The sequence below is a fragment of the Condylura cristata genome, unplaced genomic scaffold (assembly GCF_000260355.1).
Source record: "Condylura cristata isolate star-nosed mole 26May11 unplaced genomic scaffold, ConCri1.0 scaffold00007, whole genome shotgun sequence".
In the NCBI taxonomy this organism is placed as follows: Eukaryota; Metazoa; Chordata; class Mammalia; order Eulipotyphla; family Talpidae; genus Condylura; species Condylura cristata.
The window spans coordinates 56,466,297-56,484,650 of NW_004567108.1; the positions used below are offsets into that span (position 1 = coordinate 56,466,297).

At 37.4% G+C, this 18,354-nt stretch overlaps 1 pseudogene; it reads right to left on the reverse strand.

Annotated features, from left to right (window-relative positions):
- Positions 1-18,354, reverse strand: part of LOC101620842 — a 93,867-nt pseudogene that overhangs the window by 28,523 nt on the left and 46,990 nt on the right.

Below are 18,354 nucleotides of genomic sequence, written 5' to 3' on the forward strand. Positions count from 1 at the left end.
TAAATTATTGCTTCCTTTTTCTAAAATAAAGTTTTCATTGATTTCTGAGAGAAGTTTCCAGATTGCAGCTTCATGCCCTGCTGTGTGGATATATATCCATATCAGAACCATAAGCAAAGTTTTTATACCATTTACCACTATCAAATTGATCCCTTCTACCCATTTTTTCCCAATCTCTACCCCTTTCCCTCTGGCAACTGCCATATTTTTTTCTCATAGTCTGAGCATTATTTTTGTTGTGTTTTGTTAGTTCCATTTCTTTGTATTCTACATAAGTGAAACATTTTGAGTATTTTTTTTACCTTCTAACTTATGACATCTTTTACTCTAATTACATAATATGAACTATCACTTGAAAGGTTATCTAACATCAAGCCCAAAGCAATCTTCCCAGTTTATCTGTAATCAGACACTTTTTATTTTGATATGTTAATAAATTGGAAAATACTGAGCTTTTCAGAATATTTTTATTGTATTGTGATTTATGATGAAAGTAGTCTGTACATGTTTTAAAAGCTATCATTGCATTTAAGCATTTCTCTATAATTTATTAATAAGTAATTCCAGTTATGCATATATAATATCTTATTTTAAAAGGTGAATTTTTCAAAATAACAATGTATGTGGTAAATACTTATTACTACAGATGAATTATGATGAAAAGGAAGCTTCTCATCCATATTTCTACATTCATGGTTATCATCTCTAAAGGTGAATCTTTAACTATTGCTTTAATATATTCTTTTGAAGATTATCCTAACTTTAATAATGTTCTCATCCCTGTACTCTTCTCTCAGTCAATAAACCACATCCATAGACTTCCTCTGAAGACTCTTGAGGTAATAACACACATTAGCCTCCTACTGCCAGCTCTGAAGCTAAAATTTGGTATTAGTCTTATATGTATTTTTTCTAAACCTTTGAAATTTTTCAATAATAACACAAACATTTTTCTTTTGGCAGCTTTTTTTTTTTAATTTTACTTCTAAATAAATACATTGAAGCAGTAGGACCCCTACTATTTTTCTTGTTTGTTCTTTCCTAGTTCAACAGTCTCCTCTCTCAGCTATAGTTTTGCTTTCACATTGTCAAGGTTAACATTTACATTCCATTCTGCAACCACAAATATGCCATCAGGCTTGTCCAGACCTTGATTTTAAATGTTGAAAGCCAATAAAAAACGTTTAATATTTTATTTTTCAAGAATGTTTTGGGACCTGAGATATTCTGTACCAGTGGCTTTCCTGCAAAAATGGAAATTGGAAATTTGCCACACAGGCAATCTTGGATTAAAAATTACATTTATTTGAAATGTGATGAGAGAAAACATGTCATTATTTTCTATCTTGCTTTTGATTAGTGATTTAGTGTTTAAATAAAATGCCAGAGACATGAATATTATTCAAACAATCTTAAAAACTGTAAATTTTTATAAAAACCATAGTTTTTGGTTTAGTTTAAAAGGTATGATTAGAAACTACATTAAATTGTATTCCTCTGGGACCATTTATAAGGATTCTGGTAACTGGTTTACTCATTAATGTAGTAAAATTCTACCTTAGATATTACTCTACCAGATAATGCTTAAAGTTATTTCACGTAACAAATTCAGAATCTCACTATAAATAATCTTTAGTGTCACACCAAAAATACTTTGTTATTGTTAAAAGTGTAATTATGGTAGTTGATCTCAGATGAAGGGAAGGTCTTCATCTTAGTAATTTCCCTGGTACTAAATTCCTCTATGTCCAGTGAAATTTGTAGGAAGGTTCAATAAGCTTTGGGTCAAAAGAATCTCTAATTTTAATTATATTAACATGCTTCCTTATTTCATGGTCAAGTTTTCATTATGATTGCTAGGGAGTTATTTGTATAGCAGGTATAAATCTCTCTGGCTTTTTGATGAAAATATATTCTTGGGCTTCCTTGCCTATTTAGCATTTCATATCTTGCAGACATAAATCCCCGAGCTAGGCTTAGCTCACATAGCTTCCCCAAGGGTAGTTATATCATTTCTAAGCTAAGAGGATCAATACAGAATAGGGTTCTCTAAGTAATGGCTAAGCCAGCACCAAATATAGCACTGGCAAAGCATCTAGTCGCTTCCTGTTTGTGATGTTCATCACAACTATAAAGCTGACTAATACCAGGATTTGAGCTCTTCAGAGGGCTTCATGGTCACAAAATAACTGTCCTATTTCCTATAGCTTTTGTATTCATCCTGGTAGTCTGAAGGTTTCTATATTTACAATGGAATTTCCTTTTATGACAGTTATCTCCTAATTAAATCACACTTATATCATGAAAAGATGTATTATGTGCTTAATGTTACTATATTTCCATAATTTTTTCTTGATTATGAACTCCTGGAGAATACTCACGATGCCTTATCTTCTTTACATTTTCCAGAGTACACTGCAGGGAGCTTCTCCTACCTGAAAGTGATGGCAGGGACTTGTTTTCTGCCTGGGACTGTGTTAATCAAGTGAGGATATATTACTGGCATTAGTTCTCATAGCAAGCCCTTAAGGGAGTCACACTTTAGTCCCATTTTATATGTGATTACCTTAACGAGAAAAGAGACTAAGTCACTAGAGTACAGGAAGTTAGTAAACTTATAAAAGCCAAATTGATCTGTGTGCCTAGACTTTTTTCCAGAACTCATCTTGTTAGAATTAACTTCTTGAAATTAATATTAGGTATTTACGTTTCCTCCATGTGTTTTCATGGTGGAATATCTACTTTCTTTACATGTTGAATAATTTTCTACTCTCTGGATGTACCAGTTAGTTTATCTATACACTTACTAGAGGACATTTGGTAGCTTCTGTAACAGGCTGGACCCAGGAAAAGGGGAGGTTACTGGTTCCCTGCCCCACCTAGAAGGAGGGTGGACTGAACAGAGAAGAGAGGAATCTGGAGAGAAGACTGAGGAAGAAGGAAGCATGAAGGAGAGCCAGAAGAAGACCTGAGGGAGCCACATGGAACAGAGAGACATGTGAAGAAACTGCCCTTGCTTCTTCTTGGTCCTGGATTGGTTGAAACAGATGTGGGCTAGAGACCCATTGGGAGGTTGACTATGGCAGCATTTATCTTGATTTTGATTTTGCTTTTTCCCTCCCAGACTAGTCTGGCCATTTCTGACACTTTTCTGTGGGCCCTGGCCAGAAGGTGCTTTTGGCTTGTGCTGCATTTCAGGTGTTGCTTTGGGTCAATCCCTTTTTGGTAGACTTTTACCCATGAGGGGCTGGGTAACTTTGGTTCTTTTATTTAGAAACTATATTCTTTATCTTTTCTGTATTGCACAACAATTGTATTGTAGTTCCTTTCTATTAAAGCTCTTGTGTGTTGTCTTGATGTAGCAGATGGCAGAACCTCTTTAGAGCAGGCAAGTTTGGGGGTTCAGTTGTGCCCCCTCTCCCTGCCCTATAACACTTCTAATTTGGGCAATTATGAAAAAAGCTTTTAAATATTTTGTGGGGGTTTTATTGAAGGTAAATTTTCTAATCCTTTGGGTAAATACCCAAGTATGGAATTGCTGCACTGTACAGCAAGAGTATGTTTATTTTTATTAGACAATATCAAATTGTTTTCCAAAGTGGTGGCACCTTTCTTGCATTCCCATCATCCACACCCCCACTAGCATTTGACATTGTCTGTGTTCTAGCCTTGGGCTCTTCTATTCTGAGTGGCATCTCAGTGTTTAAGTTTGAAGTTCCCTAGTGACATAGTATTTGAACATCTTTTCATTTTTATTTGTCACCTAATTACCTTCTAGGTGAGATTTCTGTTCAGATCTATAGCCATTTTTTAAAATTATATTTGTTTTATTGTTGACTTTTAAGAACTTTTGGGTGTACACTAGAGAACAATTCTTTGTTAGATAATCTTTTGTTTAAAATTTATTTATTTATGCACACGGAACTGGGGTATAGGCCAGAGGTGCAGAGGCAGTAAGAGGATTCACCAGAGACAGAGTGGGGAGCAGAACAGGCAGATCAATGAAGTACACTGCTTAGGGGAGCAATGAGTGGGTCAGGAGAGGTCTGCTGAGCCATGTGGGTCATCTCCAGGGCTGGGATTGAACTCATGCTGAAGTGGCTTTAGCTTCTTAGTGCTGTGCTTTAACCCATTGTGCCACCAGGGAGGGCCTATAAATAATCTTTTGCAAATATGTTCTGCCAGTTTGTACCTTGTCTTCTCAGTCTCTTGACATGAGACTTCTCAGTCTCTTTACAGAGCAGAGATTTTTTTATTTTAATCAAATCCAGCTTAGCAATTGTTTAATGAATTGTCTTTTGGTGTTATATCCTAAAAATCATTACTCTACTCAAAATCTTAATTTTTTGGGTATCTTTTCTTCTTGGAATTTTATCCTTTACATTTAGATATATGCTTAATTTTCAGTTGATTTTTGTAAAGGCATAAGGTCTGTGTCTAGATACACTTATATCTCTTTGCATGTGGATGTCTAATTATTCTAGCACCACTTGTTGAAAATACACTCATTGCTCCATGGCACTGATGTTCAAAGATCACCAGTGGACTTATTTCTGGGTCCACTGAATTTGTCCTTTAATTTGTCTAGTCTTTTGCAAACTGTGTTTTCTTGATTACTTTATGATAAATCTTAGAGTTGATATGGAGTCCAGCAAGGTGGTGTCAGAGTGAAGGCGTAGGGTTTATCTCCTTTAGATAAGCACAGCAAAACTGCTATAAAACAAAGTCAAAAAAATTCCCAAGGGATAAACTTAAGTCCACCATACACAGCAGGAACATTGTTGCAGGCATATGCCAACACTGGGTCTCCTCAGACCCAGCACTGCTCTGAATAAGCATGTGCATGATAAGATGGAGGGCGCATTGCTGCAGGACTGTAGAGATAGGGACACACAGCGAGGATTACTGGTGTGATTCTGAGGTTCTTCACACACACAGTTGCAGCCTGAATCACAACAGATCACCTAGATTTCCCTATAAGAGGCTATTATTTGAAGCCCAGTCTGCAATATTCAAAACACCTGAATGGCAGTCAAGCTCCCTCCTAACCCTGCCGAGATATCCAAAACACCTGCCATACCTTATGCCCAGCTGGCTATCCCAAACACCTGCTATCTCCCACCCCAGAAGTGCTTGAACAAAGTAGAATACAAGAACATGCCATCAGTGCGAGTGAGCATGCAAGATATAACCCTTTCCTGCAGAAGAAAAGGACATCTTCCAGCCTGAAGCTTCTATGCCCAGTACTTACAAAGCCTAGAATGGAAGTGAACAGATGTCTAATAAGACCCAGCGACTGAGCAACTTGTCTCGAGGAGGTGTCATGGTAGATCACCACCACACGACGCTGGCACCCCAGCTCAAATGGAAGTTCAAATTACTGAGTCTACTGCTCTTAATCCTATGGCTACTCTTGTGCCAGCAAGCACAGGACAAGTTCGCTATCGATTCAGGTAGACAGATAGAGTTCCAGGGCCCTCAGTGGATTCTTCAAGCTTTAATGCTCCTCAGGGACACCAGGCAGGTGTCACAGGCACACCAGGCAGGGAGGCTGCTATGTAAAGAGGCAAGCACAGGCTAGGCAGGGGTCAAGGGGACAGGCAGGCAATTGGGCCTCCCAGCCCCCAAGAATCTGTGCTTTTTCTCTGGGCTTTCTCTGGAGGGCTCTCTCCCGAGTGGCCTCTCCTGTAGTCACTACACTCATTCATCCTCTCTGAGGTGAGTGACTACATCCCGTCTGGCCTCTCTGAGTGACACCACCCTGATAGTTCTGGCCTGTAGGCCTAGGTGTGCACACTTACACATACTCTACACCCATACTCCTGGTGTCCACAATTAGGAGCTTGTCCCCCCGCACCCACACACCCAAGTACCTCCTGCATTAAATCATGGAGACCAAAGGTGATAGCCAGAGGCATTAAAAACCCTGAGTAATTCACGTATCCTATACCACTATCCCAGTCCTCTTTGGTACTTAAAGCCTTTTGCTGGCCTTCCAAGTACTCCAACGGTTTAAAGGCAACAACTGAAAAAATCATATTAAAACTCATAAAAATGGAAAATGAGGACACAGAAGGGCATTTCACAAAGCCCAGAGCCAACAAGCTCTAAAAGGAGCCCCTGTTCAGTGGAGTTGCAGAGCATGATGGGGGAGTGGAGGAATCAAGATGTCTGACTTCAAAATTTAAACAAATCAACAATATTAAACTCACTACTGTATAGACACAAAAATAAAGATATGCGCCAATGTAACAGGAATAAATCCACATACCTACTTGCAGCCACTCTATGATAAGTCCTATAAAATTGGGAATTGACAATTTAATAAATAACAGTTTATTAGAATACATTTAATAAGTGGTGCTTGGAAAATTTGAAAGCCAACTTAATGAATAAAACTGAATTACTTACTAATACTATACATAAAAATAAACCCTAGTTAGATTAATGATTTTGATATAAGGTGGCAACAATAAAATGCATAGAAGAAAACATTGGTGACATGTTTCACAGTATCAATAATAACAATATTTATGATGACTCAACCCTTGACAGGGGAATTAAAAGCAAAAATGTACAATTAGATCACCTCATTAAAAATCTTATATACAGCAAAAGTAAATACACTATGATTAAATAGATCCCTACTGAATAGGAGAAAGTAATTACACAATTTATAACTGGTAGGGGCTTAGTAGCCAAGATATAGCAACTAATACAATTTAACAATAAAAAAACCCCACCTAACAAAGGGGCAGCAGATGTGAACAGCAATTCACAGAATAGTATATCCAGAAAGCCAATAGAAACAAAAAGAATGTTCATTATCACTTTTCATATGACAGAGGCAAGTTAAAACTGTAGAAAAAATGGCACCTATGAGAAAGGCCCCTAACAAAACTGGAAGGAATATGGACGAAAAGATAAAAGAAAAAAAGAAAAAAAGAAAAAACTGAGCTGCTGGTGGGAATGAGAATTGATGCACCCACTCTAGAAACGGTCTGCAGCCCTCCCTGGTGGCGGAACGGATTATAGCTGAGTACTATGAAGCTAGCCGAATCCGCTTCACCACGAGTTTGATCCCTGGCCAGGGAGGTGACCCACATGGCACAGCAAACCTCTCCTGACCTGCCCGCTGCTCCCCTCAGCAGTATATTTCAGTCAATTGGCCTGCAGACCTGAAGACTGTTGATGTATCATTGGATCACTGTGGAGTAGTGTAGCGTCACAAGAGAGAATGGAATGCAGCCATTATCAAAAAATGGAGGGAATTTGGGGAAATTATGTGCAACAAAATGAGTCAGAATGCTAAAATAAATACTGGACATTTATTATAAACCTCCAATTTGACCATGTAAAAAAGTTTCAAAAATTAGTGGATGTTAGTAAACATCCTAAGGGCTCTAAGTTTGGGGTAGGAGGTAGGAAGTGGACAAGCAGACATGAGGGATGTTTGGGGGATAAAAGAAAAAAAGAAAAAACAAAAACTGATAAAAATTGGATAGTGTCAATCCTACAAATTTGTTCTCCTTCCGTACTGAGTTGTCCAATTAATCCTTTGTCTCACCATACACTCGTTACAATACATTTTTTGATATCTCCAAAACAAACAAACAAACAAAAACAAACTTGTGGACGTTTTAGTTGAATTTTGTTGAATCTTTAGAGCAATTTGGAAAGACTGATCCCTTGACCATAGTGAGGCTCTGATCCATGAATATAGAACAATTTTCCATTGATTTGTTCTTTTATATTATTCATTAGGAATTTATGTTTGTCTCTTCAAACTTTCTGTGTTTAATGTGACCGGTAATATTTTTTGAAAGATGTGTGTGATTAATGGATAGAAAAAACTTCAAGGCCCCTCCTGATGGCGCAATGGGTTAAAGCAAAGCACTGCAAGGCTGGCCGCAGCTGCTTCAGTGCCAGTTTGATCCCCAGCCCCGGAGGTGACCCACATGGCAGGCAGACCTCTCCTGACCAGCCTGCTGCTCTTATCAGCAGTGTATTTCATCAGTTGGCCTGTTCTGCTCCCCACTCTGTCTCTGGTGAATCCTCTCCCTGCCCCTCCACCTCTGGCCTGTGCCCCAGTTCTGTATGTATAAATAAATAAATCTTTAAAAAAAAGAAGACGAGAAAAAGCTTCAATAAATAGGTCACTAGTCAAATAGTGGCAAAGTGTGGGGATGGGACAAAAGCATAGTAGAGCCATAATTAGGTCTCAGGCCTTTGGTGAGCCTGTGACCCTGGGAATTTTATCAGGGTTTCTCTGTCCCCCCTACCACCTCCCCCAACGCCCCTCCCCCACAGTGCAAATGTTACAGGATGGCTAGAGGGGGCTGCAGTTGGCTATTTCTCTTTCACCTGGTAGGTTAGTTTTTGACAAAATCAAGTATGAAATGGCTTCTCATGAGGACAAAGTTGTTAATAACATAGAATCTTTGGGGTATTTTAATACAGTTCCCAGCTATCATTCTCTGCTATTCTCCAGTACTCTCTGTGAGTAGCTGGTAGAACTCATGGAATTAAAATTCACAAAGTGTGGAGAACCTTCTATGAGTATCTCATTCTGGAGATTTTTTTTTTTACACCATAGATGTCTACACTGATCTTCCAGCAGTTTTTCAAGTCCAGTTCAGTTTTTTTCCTACCCCAGCTCTGGTTCTTTCTGAAGACTCTGCTTTTGTAAGTACAGATTCTCTGAATCTACCTGGGTCTCCTTCCAGTTTTTGAAGAAACAGTTGATCCTATGACCTAATAGTTCTGATGGATATAAAAAGAGATGAAGAAATGTTATGAAACCAGGCACTGTATGATATTGAACAAAATGACTTTAATTTCAATAGGTCCTTAAGGAGATCGTATAAATGATCAATTGTTAGAAGTACATAAGGGGTAGCAGACAATACAAACTTATCTACACTAACATAACTGTTTTACTGCATGACTTACCTCACATTTTTGAGCCGTTTGTGTGAACAGAAAATTGAGTCCCCAGGGGTCTTCTGTTGTGTCATCTGAAAGCAGAGTATGAATAGGGGCTTGGTTCAGGTAATTTGTTTGGGGTATAACTCCAGAGAATAGGAATGAGAAACTAGGAGACAGAAGAAAGGATAAAATGTCAACATCGGCCCTTGCTTTAGGCAATTGAATCCTCTCCATTAGGGTCTCTGAAAAGTAGAGTGTAGCTCAGAATTGTCCACTGTCGTCATAGACAGGGAGGCTGGAGCACTCACCCACTGCTTTCTAAGAGTGGGTAACTCTGTTTTTTGATGAAGCACTTACATCGAACTGAGCAGAGTTCTGGGATGTTGGAGGAAGCCCCAAGTTTGAAAAGCAGAGATTTTGAAATTCAGCATTGTCTAAGCTTGTGTATAACGTCCCAGGACAGCAGCAGGCCAAAGAGGTGTGCCATGAATTGTAGATAATTCAGGGAACAGAGAAACCAGGGGCAGATGGTCAGAGCAGTGTTTATTTTGTGGGATAATGTGGGATTGGCCTCCATAATGGTGTTGGTGTACTAATGTTGGATTATTTTCATTGTTTATATAGCAGGGGCTCTGTGAAAACATTTGCCCAAGACTATATGCAGTAGGGTGAGAACTACTTCTGTGAAGCACGTTAAAATCATGCAAAGTTCATTGCAGTTACTGCTGCAACAATAAAAAAGTAAGAGGGAGTTATGTTATAGTGTCATATAGGAGTTGACTGACATCCTTCAGTAGGTGTTTCCTTAGAGAAGTTTTTTCAAAGAATTTCTGGAGTCTGTGTTTCTCTATACATGTAAAGTAATATTTACAAAATAGGGATGAACTGTAAATTGCAATGATGATTTCTTTAATTCTGAAATGTATATTCTTTCCAGTTAGAGCTGGAGATTTTACTCCCACTATCTTGAATGTTGACTGACAGATTAACTTTTTCCTCTTAGTTTATCTAGATCAAGAGGAGCTTTACTACTGGAGTTAGTCACAAACTTCTTTGTCCAAAAAAAAAAAAAAAAATGAGGTGGAAGTAAAATTTGCAAATTCTGAAATTCTGGGACTGGACTTTTAAGAGTCTTTGAAGTTCTTGGCTTTATCCCCTCAGTAAGACCATGATGGAAGATGGACAGCATGGCCCACTGAGGATGAGAGGCCATGTGGAGGAGCAGCTAGACAGCTGGCGGCCAGCATCTGCTCCTAGATGCTGGAGGAAGTTCCCCTCTCCAGTGCATCAAAATTATGAGTGAATTTAGGTAAAACTAGGCTAGCCAAACTACAGAATCATGAGAAGTATGAAAGCATTTTTGTTTTAAAACAGTAAATTTTGAATGCTTTAGTACACAGCAACATACAAATAACATGTCCAAAATCCTAGCAGTTTTCAGAAGCATATTTATACTCCAACTAAATAGATCTTGAAATTAAATGATGTTACTAAGTTTTCCAATATTAATAAGGTTTCATGGTGAGTTTGGGGGGCTCCTTTTCTGTTAAATAATGAAACAAACACAAATGAGGACTCACTGTTCTTTACCAGAAAACAACAACAACAACAACAACCTTTATTTTTTAAATTTATTTTTATTTATATATTCTTACATCATTGTTCATTTTTGTACAATGTTTTATTTCTCTACTCAGGTGTTGTCCCCATAAAATTACTACCACCAAGATACCACAGACTCCACACAGCTTTCCATAGAGGACCAGTTTGCCTTTTCATCAGAAATGTAAAATTGTTCCTTCCAGAAAGAAAGTCTTTAAAAATTATACCTCAGTGATAAAAATAAGGTCTTTAAATAGTCTGTGTAAGTACAAAAAAACAGTTTATATGTGTGAATACTTGGCTTGTGGAAAAGGAATATTATCAGTTTAGTGACTGTCAGGATGTGTTTGTGTAGATGGTGCAATTTTGTACCAGGTCTGATTCTCAATGCATTTGTGGATTATAACTGTTGTTAACACTTACTGAAAAGACATAAGGGATTTGGAGCTTAGTTGAGTCAGGACTGTTGTGCTTGTGGTTTTCAGAGGACCTTCAGATAGTGACAATGAGAGAAAAAGGCAGGAGAAACCTAAGGAAATAGATTCCTTATCTTTATGCTTTTCTTGAGTCTGTGGTGTCAAGAGCACTAACGATACATTTTCTTCTAATGATAAAAGAGGAATTTCCACAATTTGTCTTTATGAATTGTAAAAGCAGAAATTTGAGTTTTCTTATGAAATGAGGAGACTAATGGATTTTCACAAGGTCACTGACTAAAAGAAATTATTGTATAGTACATTAATACTGTGTGTGTGTGTTTTTTTTTTTTCAGATCAGGTCATATATATATGTATAAATAAATAAAAAATATATATATTTATTTGATATTAGAGTTCTATTTTTAAGTAACATATCTCCTGAGATAATTGACTGAGTAAGTTATTGAAGAATGAAAGAATGATGTGTTGATGCAAAATATAAGGTGTCATTAGTACCACTGGTGCTATAAAAGAGTTCTACAAACTTCTAAAAATAATCCTGAAATTCCTCAAAATGGCTCTTTTTTTGAAATATAAACATTTGTTTTTATTATTTTTAATTATATATATTTTATATCATTCTTCATTTTTGTACTCTTATGCCATCTCCTCTCTGGTGTAGTCTCCCTGTAAAATTCCCACCAATTCACATGTGCACCATCACCATAGTCCCTTATGCTCTTCCCTCTCCTGTTTTGATCTATATTCCCCCTCCCATTCCCCTGAAGAATGTCTCCGATTTATAGTTTCTTGTCAGGTGATACATCTCTATCCAGAATATGCTAATTGGTAACTCATGGGCCAAATTTATTTAACTTTGAGTATAAGTTGTTTAGCCTATGCTATGTATGAATACAGTGCTTTATAATACTTGAAGTGCCTATCAAAATTCCAAGAGATTTCACACAAAAATTCATAGGTCCAGTATTTTTTGAAAAGTGAAAATTGGGTGATGTAGTTACAGATCCTGCATCTACATTGTACAGATCTCATATTCTCCAGTCAGTAGGTTGCAGTCATTACCTTATTAATGTGGTTGAGGTAGACTTGAGCCTGCTTTCCTATTCATTTTAGAGGGGGCAAGCTTCTTAGTCATCTGGACTTACTATTAAAGAACAAGAAATGACTTGTTTTCCCCTTGTGTGGAAAAGGATCAAAAAATGTTAGCTACACTTGAAATGTCTTTTTGTAAGTAATTTTCACTACTTAAAAAACAAACAAACCTCAGTTCAGGCAAAGGCGTTATATGTCTAGGCAAAGTGATGTAGAAGTGCTTCACAACTGCTAACAAGATGCTCCCAATCTGACAATAGGGAAAGAGGAGAGTTCATGGTTACTGGAATTCAAAGAAGGCCTGGACTGTACTTTTGCTATCCCTTAAGGGAAAGAAGCTGCTTGATGAATATGAACAGAGAATGATAGCCATCATCCCCAAAGAAGCAACAGGGACCCAGACCTGGAAAGATCTGTTGATCTCACAGACAATTTGTGAACTTGTGTGAATTGTTATTGAAGATAAAGTACTCTACTGTCCAATTTTCCTCCCCAAACCTTAACTTGGAAGAAGATCCTAGAAATTTAATAGAACCGTATTAAAAAGGGGTAAGGTTCCCTAAAAGAGCTAATATTTTTCTACAGCATTGGCAAAATGATGCTTTGAATCATGCCCTATTACATAAAACAAGAGTTTTTTTTTTTCACTCCTAGAATTATGTACGGATATTTAAGCCCATTATATTGTCAAAATATATTACTTTAGAGAGGTGACATTTATTCTAATAAGTATGGTTATTTTGTGCTTTGAAGATCTTGCTTTGTTTTTGTCCTATAATACTGTTGAGCTGATAAAATACATCCTATGATTGTACACTTGATCATTGTCCTGAACATTGGTGTTGTGACCCTGAGAGCTAATTGCCCTCACATGTGTTCACTCATTTGTGCCAGCTCAGTGTCTTTGTTTGAAGAGCATCCTTATGTTTCTCCTTCTCAACAGCCAGAAATGTTTCCAGTGCTGTACACTGGTAATGGCTCTTTAAATTACCAATATTCAGTCATGTTCTGGACAGGTTTTCTTTAAGAGTCAGCAAACAAGCAAGACCTTCAAGGACTGTTCTCCAAACCAGCAGATGTTCTACTTGGTCTGGGCAGAGTTCCCACTGGGGAATGCTTGCTGAGACACTTTGTTGTTCCTTCTAAAACTCCAGTTAAAAGTTCCAGGAGACAGTTCATTAATATGACAGCTGTATTCATTTATTTATTTAAAAAATACTTGGTTGATGGCAATTATGTGCCCATATTACTAAATAAGTTTTGATCACTGCTCTCTGGCAGCACACAGCCTTCTGAATTGGAGATGACTATATGTGGTGGTATAAAGGAGTGTGCAATACTATAGCAGTGGTAGGCACAGGGCTCCAAAAGACAAAGCTGGAATTGTAAGTCAGATTGAATTGGGGGTTTTGGAAGAAGACTGTGAGTCTAATGACTTCAGAAGGGCTCTTTCTCAATTCTTGTCTATGGCAAGAAGATAATCCAACATTGAGACCAAAGATAAGATACAGAAAAGCAAGATATTTTTGATATGTAGGGAGAACAGGAAAGCTCCTTGAGTGGAATGGGGTCATGAGTGGGTAGCTACAGAGGGGGACAGAAGCAGGTGCCTATGTGGGTATAATGGGCAAGGAGTGGGGTTGGCTGCTGGGTGTCTCTGTGTTGTGTCTCTTGTTCATTGGCTGGACTTAGGGGTGTATCCTAGCCAACAAGGTCCACATAGTTTACCCATATTTCCTGTCCTATCTTTCTGAAACCAGCTTTGGTCTGTTGCTTCAACTTTATGATATCATTTTGGTGTCTGGATATTCCACTCTTTACTGGGTGTAGGAGGTGGCCCCTTCCTGGTCCCTTATTGTTCTCCAACCATCTTGATAAATGGGCTTGGGTTCTTGGGTGCACCCTCTTCCTAACTGACTGCTTAGACCCATTTTCTAATTTCCTCTTTTACTTCCTCCTTCCTCCTGACTCTTAGAAAGGGTCAAGAAGTGTTCTGGGTGGATAGTCTGTTTTGGTGTAAGGAGTTAGAATTATTCAAAAGAAGAAATACTGATGTTCCCTAAAATTTGTGCTAGCACCACTACGGACAACTGTGTGATGCTTCCTCAAAACACTAAAAAAGGATCTACCATATGAGCCAATGATTTCAATACTTGGAATCTACCCAAGGAACACAAAACCAACAACTTGAAAAGAAATCTACATGCCTATTTATGGTAGCACTATTTATAATAGCCAAGAAATGGAAAAACATAAATGTCCCAAAGCACCTTACTGAATCAAGAAGATCTGGTCCATGCATGGACACTCACAATGGAATACTACTCAGCGATCAAAAAGAAACTCACACCATGTGCAGCAACATGGATGGAACTGGAAGGGATTATACTCAGTGAAATAAGTCAGAAGAAAAAAAGATATTGGATGATTTCACTTACATGGAATATAGAGAAACTGAACAATGGATTAGGAAAAAGACAAAACTTGAAAGATGACCATAGATATGAGACATAAATCCAGGTGTGAGTAGGGAGAGAAAAGGATCAAAACAGGGGAAGGAAGAGCACAAGGGACAATGGTGATGGATTGAGGGTGCTTTGGTGGTGAAAGAACCATAAGGATTACACCTAAGGGGAGAAATCAAATATTTACAAACATTAGCAATATAAAAACAATAAAGAGAGAATCCAAAAATAAATAAATAAATGTTGTATTAGGAAATTGGTGTTTTCCCAAGAACTCATTGTGGTTCCCTGTAGTAAAGAATTCTAAATATGAAAGAGACTTAATTTAATGGCACTGAGGATGAACCTGGAAAGGGGGAAGAGATATTTATTAGGAAACAATTAACATAATGGAGATAATAAAGTATAAAAGCCAGAATTCCAGCATTCGAAAAAAGAATATACACACACATACATATTCAAAAATTTATCAAGGAGTAAAATGATATATATGCTCTGAAGACTAATTTTGTGTGTAGGGCAAAGAAAAGGAAGTCAACTCAATCAACCTTGGTTGATTCAGATTTTCTACCTGGATAATTGCTGAGTGACTGAATCCTTCACAGTATTGATAAACAAGATGAAGGAACAGGCCTTAGGTGACTGACGATGAATAAATCATTGGATTCATTGACTGTTTCTATGGAATGCTCAGAGGTCCTAGTTAGCATTTGGATATATGGTTGGGAGAACACTGAAATAGCTGGGCTGGAAATAAATATTTTGGAGTCTTCAGCCTTGAGAAGATAGTTAAACCTCTGAGATTAAATGAGGTCACTCAAGGAGTAAGTGTAAAGGGAAAAGAGAAGAGTATCAATAAGTTTATGGGCACACTGACTTTTAAAAATGGTCAAACATTTCTTCTGAAAACAAGCAATTATAAAAGTAAGAAGAAAATTGAGAATAGAATCTGGAAGAATATGGAAAAGAAAGAGGGGGCCAGAGAGGGAGTGAGAGAGAGAGAAAGAGAAATTTCCATGTAAACCATGTTAGACCTAGTCCAGCTGAACTAAAAATATCAGGGGCCACATAGAAGTGCTGACTTACTTAGATTCCTTTTTTTCAACCCAATTAATTAAAATAGATAAAAAGTCCATTATGAATAAAGAAGCATAGTGAATGTTAATGAAATTCAGAGGGGATCTAGGAAAATAATTAGCAAAGCAATTATAGTTTTATTTAATGGCTAAGAGTGCAATGCAAAAGTAAACCATATACAAATTTGTTTAGGTTAGTTTTGTAAATATTAGGAAACGAGTTCAAATGTGTCAAAGTAAAATGCTTATTAATCTTATTTTGGAGAATTCCTATTGCTGCATCTGAAATAAAAATTAATCGAAAGCTATTTAAACTACCCTATGTGACAACCAATTTTAGCTTTAGTATAATCTAGCATGTATGCATTAGTAGCTGAAAAAAGGAGCGGTTGTATAATCTAACAATTCAGTTCCTAAAGCCATCACTGAATTAGTTTGCTAGGTTGCCATAAGACCATGATAGTAGATCACAGTCTGAGGAACTAACGCTGTAAACATGTATTTCCTCACAACTCTGGGAGATAGCAGTGAGATCCAGATATTGACAGGGTGGGGTTCTGCTGAGCATCTTTCCTCAGCTTGTGAATGGCCATTTTCACACTGTGTGTTCAATGGCCTTCCTTTTGTACATCTCATCTTCACTTTTATTTTACATTTTTTTAATTGAGATAACATTGATTTATAACATAGCATGTGATTTAGAGGCCTAGGATCACACCTTTTCAGGTGCATGTTCCCACACCACACCCCACCCCACCAAGACACCCACAGCTCTCCAGCATAGTTTACAGAGCCCTCTCCTCATTTCGTTCAGTCCCTGCACCCTGCCCTATCTTGTAGCCTCAATTCCACAGTTTGATTTCAAGGTTTTGTTGGTTTGGTTTTGCTGACCTTCTATTTCTCTATATTTTACTTACAAATAAAACCACCCAGAATGTCTTTCTCTTTCAGGCTTATTTTGTTTAGATGTATCTCTTTAAGTTCATCCATATTGTCACAAATGTTAAGATTTCATCTTTTTTTTTTTTTTTTAAGTAGCTGAATCGTAGTCTACTGTGTGTATATACAGTATGTTCTTAATCCACTCATATGCCACTGGGCACTTAGGGTGCTTCTGTACAATCACTGTTATACAATGTGGTAAAATAAACTAAGGAGTGCATATGTCCTTTTAGATTAGTGATTTGAATTCTTTCATTAGATACCTATGTGTGGAATTGTATGATATGATAGGTCTTTTTTTTTTTAATACTTTGAGAAACTGCCATAATGTTTTCCATATGAGTTGGACAAGTCTACACTCCCAACAATGTATGTGAAGGGATAGACAACAAATGGATCTCTTTTTACTGTTATTGTTTCTCTTAGTATCAGAAAAAGGAGCAAGCCTATGATAGATATAAAATCAAGGCACCCATGGATACAGAGGAGTCATCAAATGCCTTAAGGGAACCAGTGTGGTTAGAAATTCTCACACTTACAAGACAATATTTACTCTTTCTCCTTTACTTTTAGATAACTAATTATATAAAGATAACTCACTCAACTACCAGAATAATGCAGTTTCAGTACAAAGTATATGTTTTTACTTGTAGAAAAACAGTGGAAATAACTCTTTTGCAGCCATTTTCCCATCTGTACAATGGTGATAAATATTTGAAATTTGACAGTGATAGTTGACAACTGTTACAGTTCTGATGTCTATGGTTAAAGCTATGCTTATGTTGAGGCTCACAATGGTAGCTGGAGAATTATGGAAATGTATGTTATATGTATTGCTTCCTGTGTGTGAGGTGATGAGAAACAAATTGGCACCAGGAATGTTTATGCCATGAATTTTGTGGATGGGAAAGGAAAGAAGAAATAGACATGTGTGAAAAATCTGTGGGGAAGTCAGAAAATAAGGTAGTAAATAAAATTTAAAAACCACTTATACATCTATATAAGGAATTAAAAAAATGATAGATAGACAGGAGTTACTTGAGATAGGATAGGTCAGGCAGGGTTATAGAAGGGACACAGTTAGGTCAGAACTGGGACTTAGTAATTTAAATTGATGCCTCTTCTAGTAAGCTGACAATGTTTCCCTTTTCTGGAACACACCAACCTTAGTCCTGTTAGATTTGATGGCTAAATTATTGACATACATGAAACAACCTCATTTCACTGTTTTCTGATTTGCTTTGTTATCACATTTATGAAATCTTGAGGGTACCAAATCAGGACAATTTGACCACTTTTTAAAATATGTGAGAAGTATTATTTACATGGTCCTTCTTGGTGGAGCAACCGGTTAAAGTGCAGCACTAAGAAGCTATCGGCAACCATTGCAGCGTGATTTTGATTCCGGGCCAGGGAGCTGACCCACATGGCACAGCAGACCTCTCCTCTCTTGCAGTGTATTTCAATAGATCTACCCGTTCTGTTCCCATTCTGTCTCTGGTGAATTCTCTCACCCTGACCCCCACACCTCTGGCCTGTACCTCAGTTCTTGTATGCATAAATAATCTTAAAAATTTATTATTTGCATGCATTTATTAAATGCCTAGCACTGATACTAAACACTCTATATATATTAGTTAACTGAATTTTTGCAATGGATCCCAAAAGTGGTGCTAACATTATTATCTTGTCAAAGATGAAGTTAGACAGGGTAAGAGAGAAGAAAGTTTTCCTGTTATCACAAAGCTAGAAAGTGGAGGAATTAGATTCAAGCTCCACAGTCAGACTACTTTCCATCACAGCTATCTT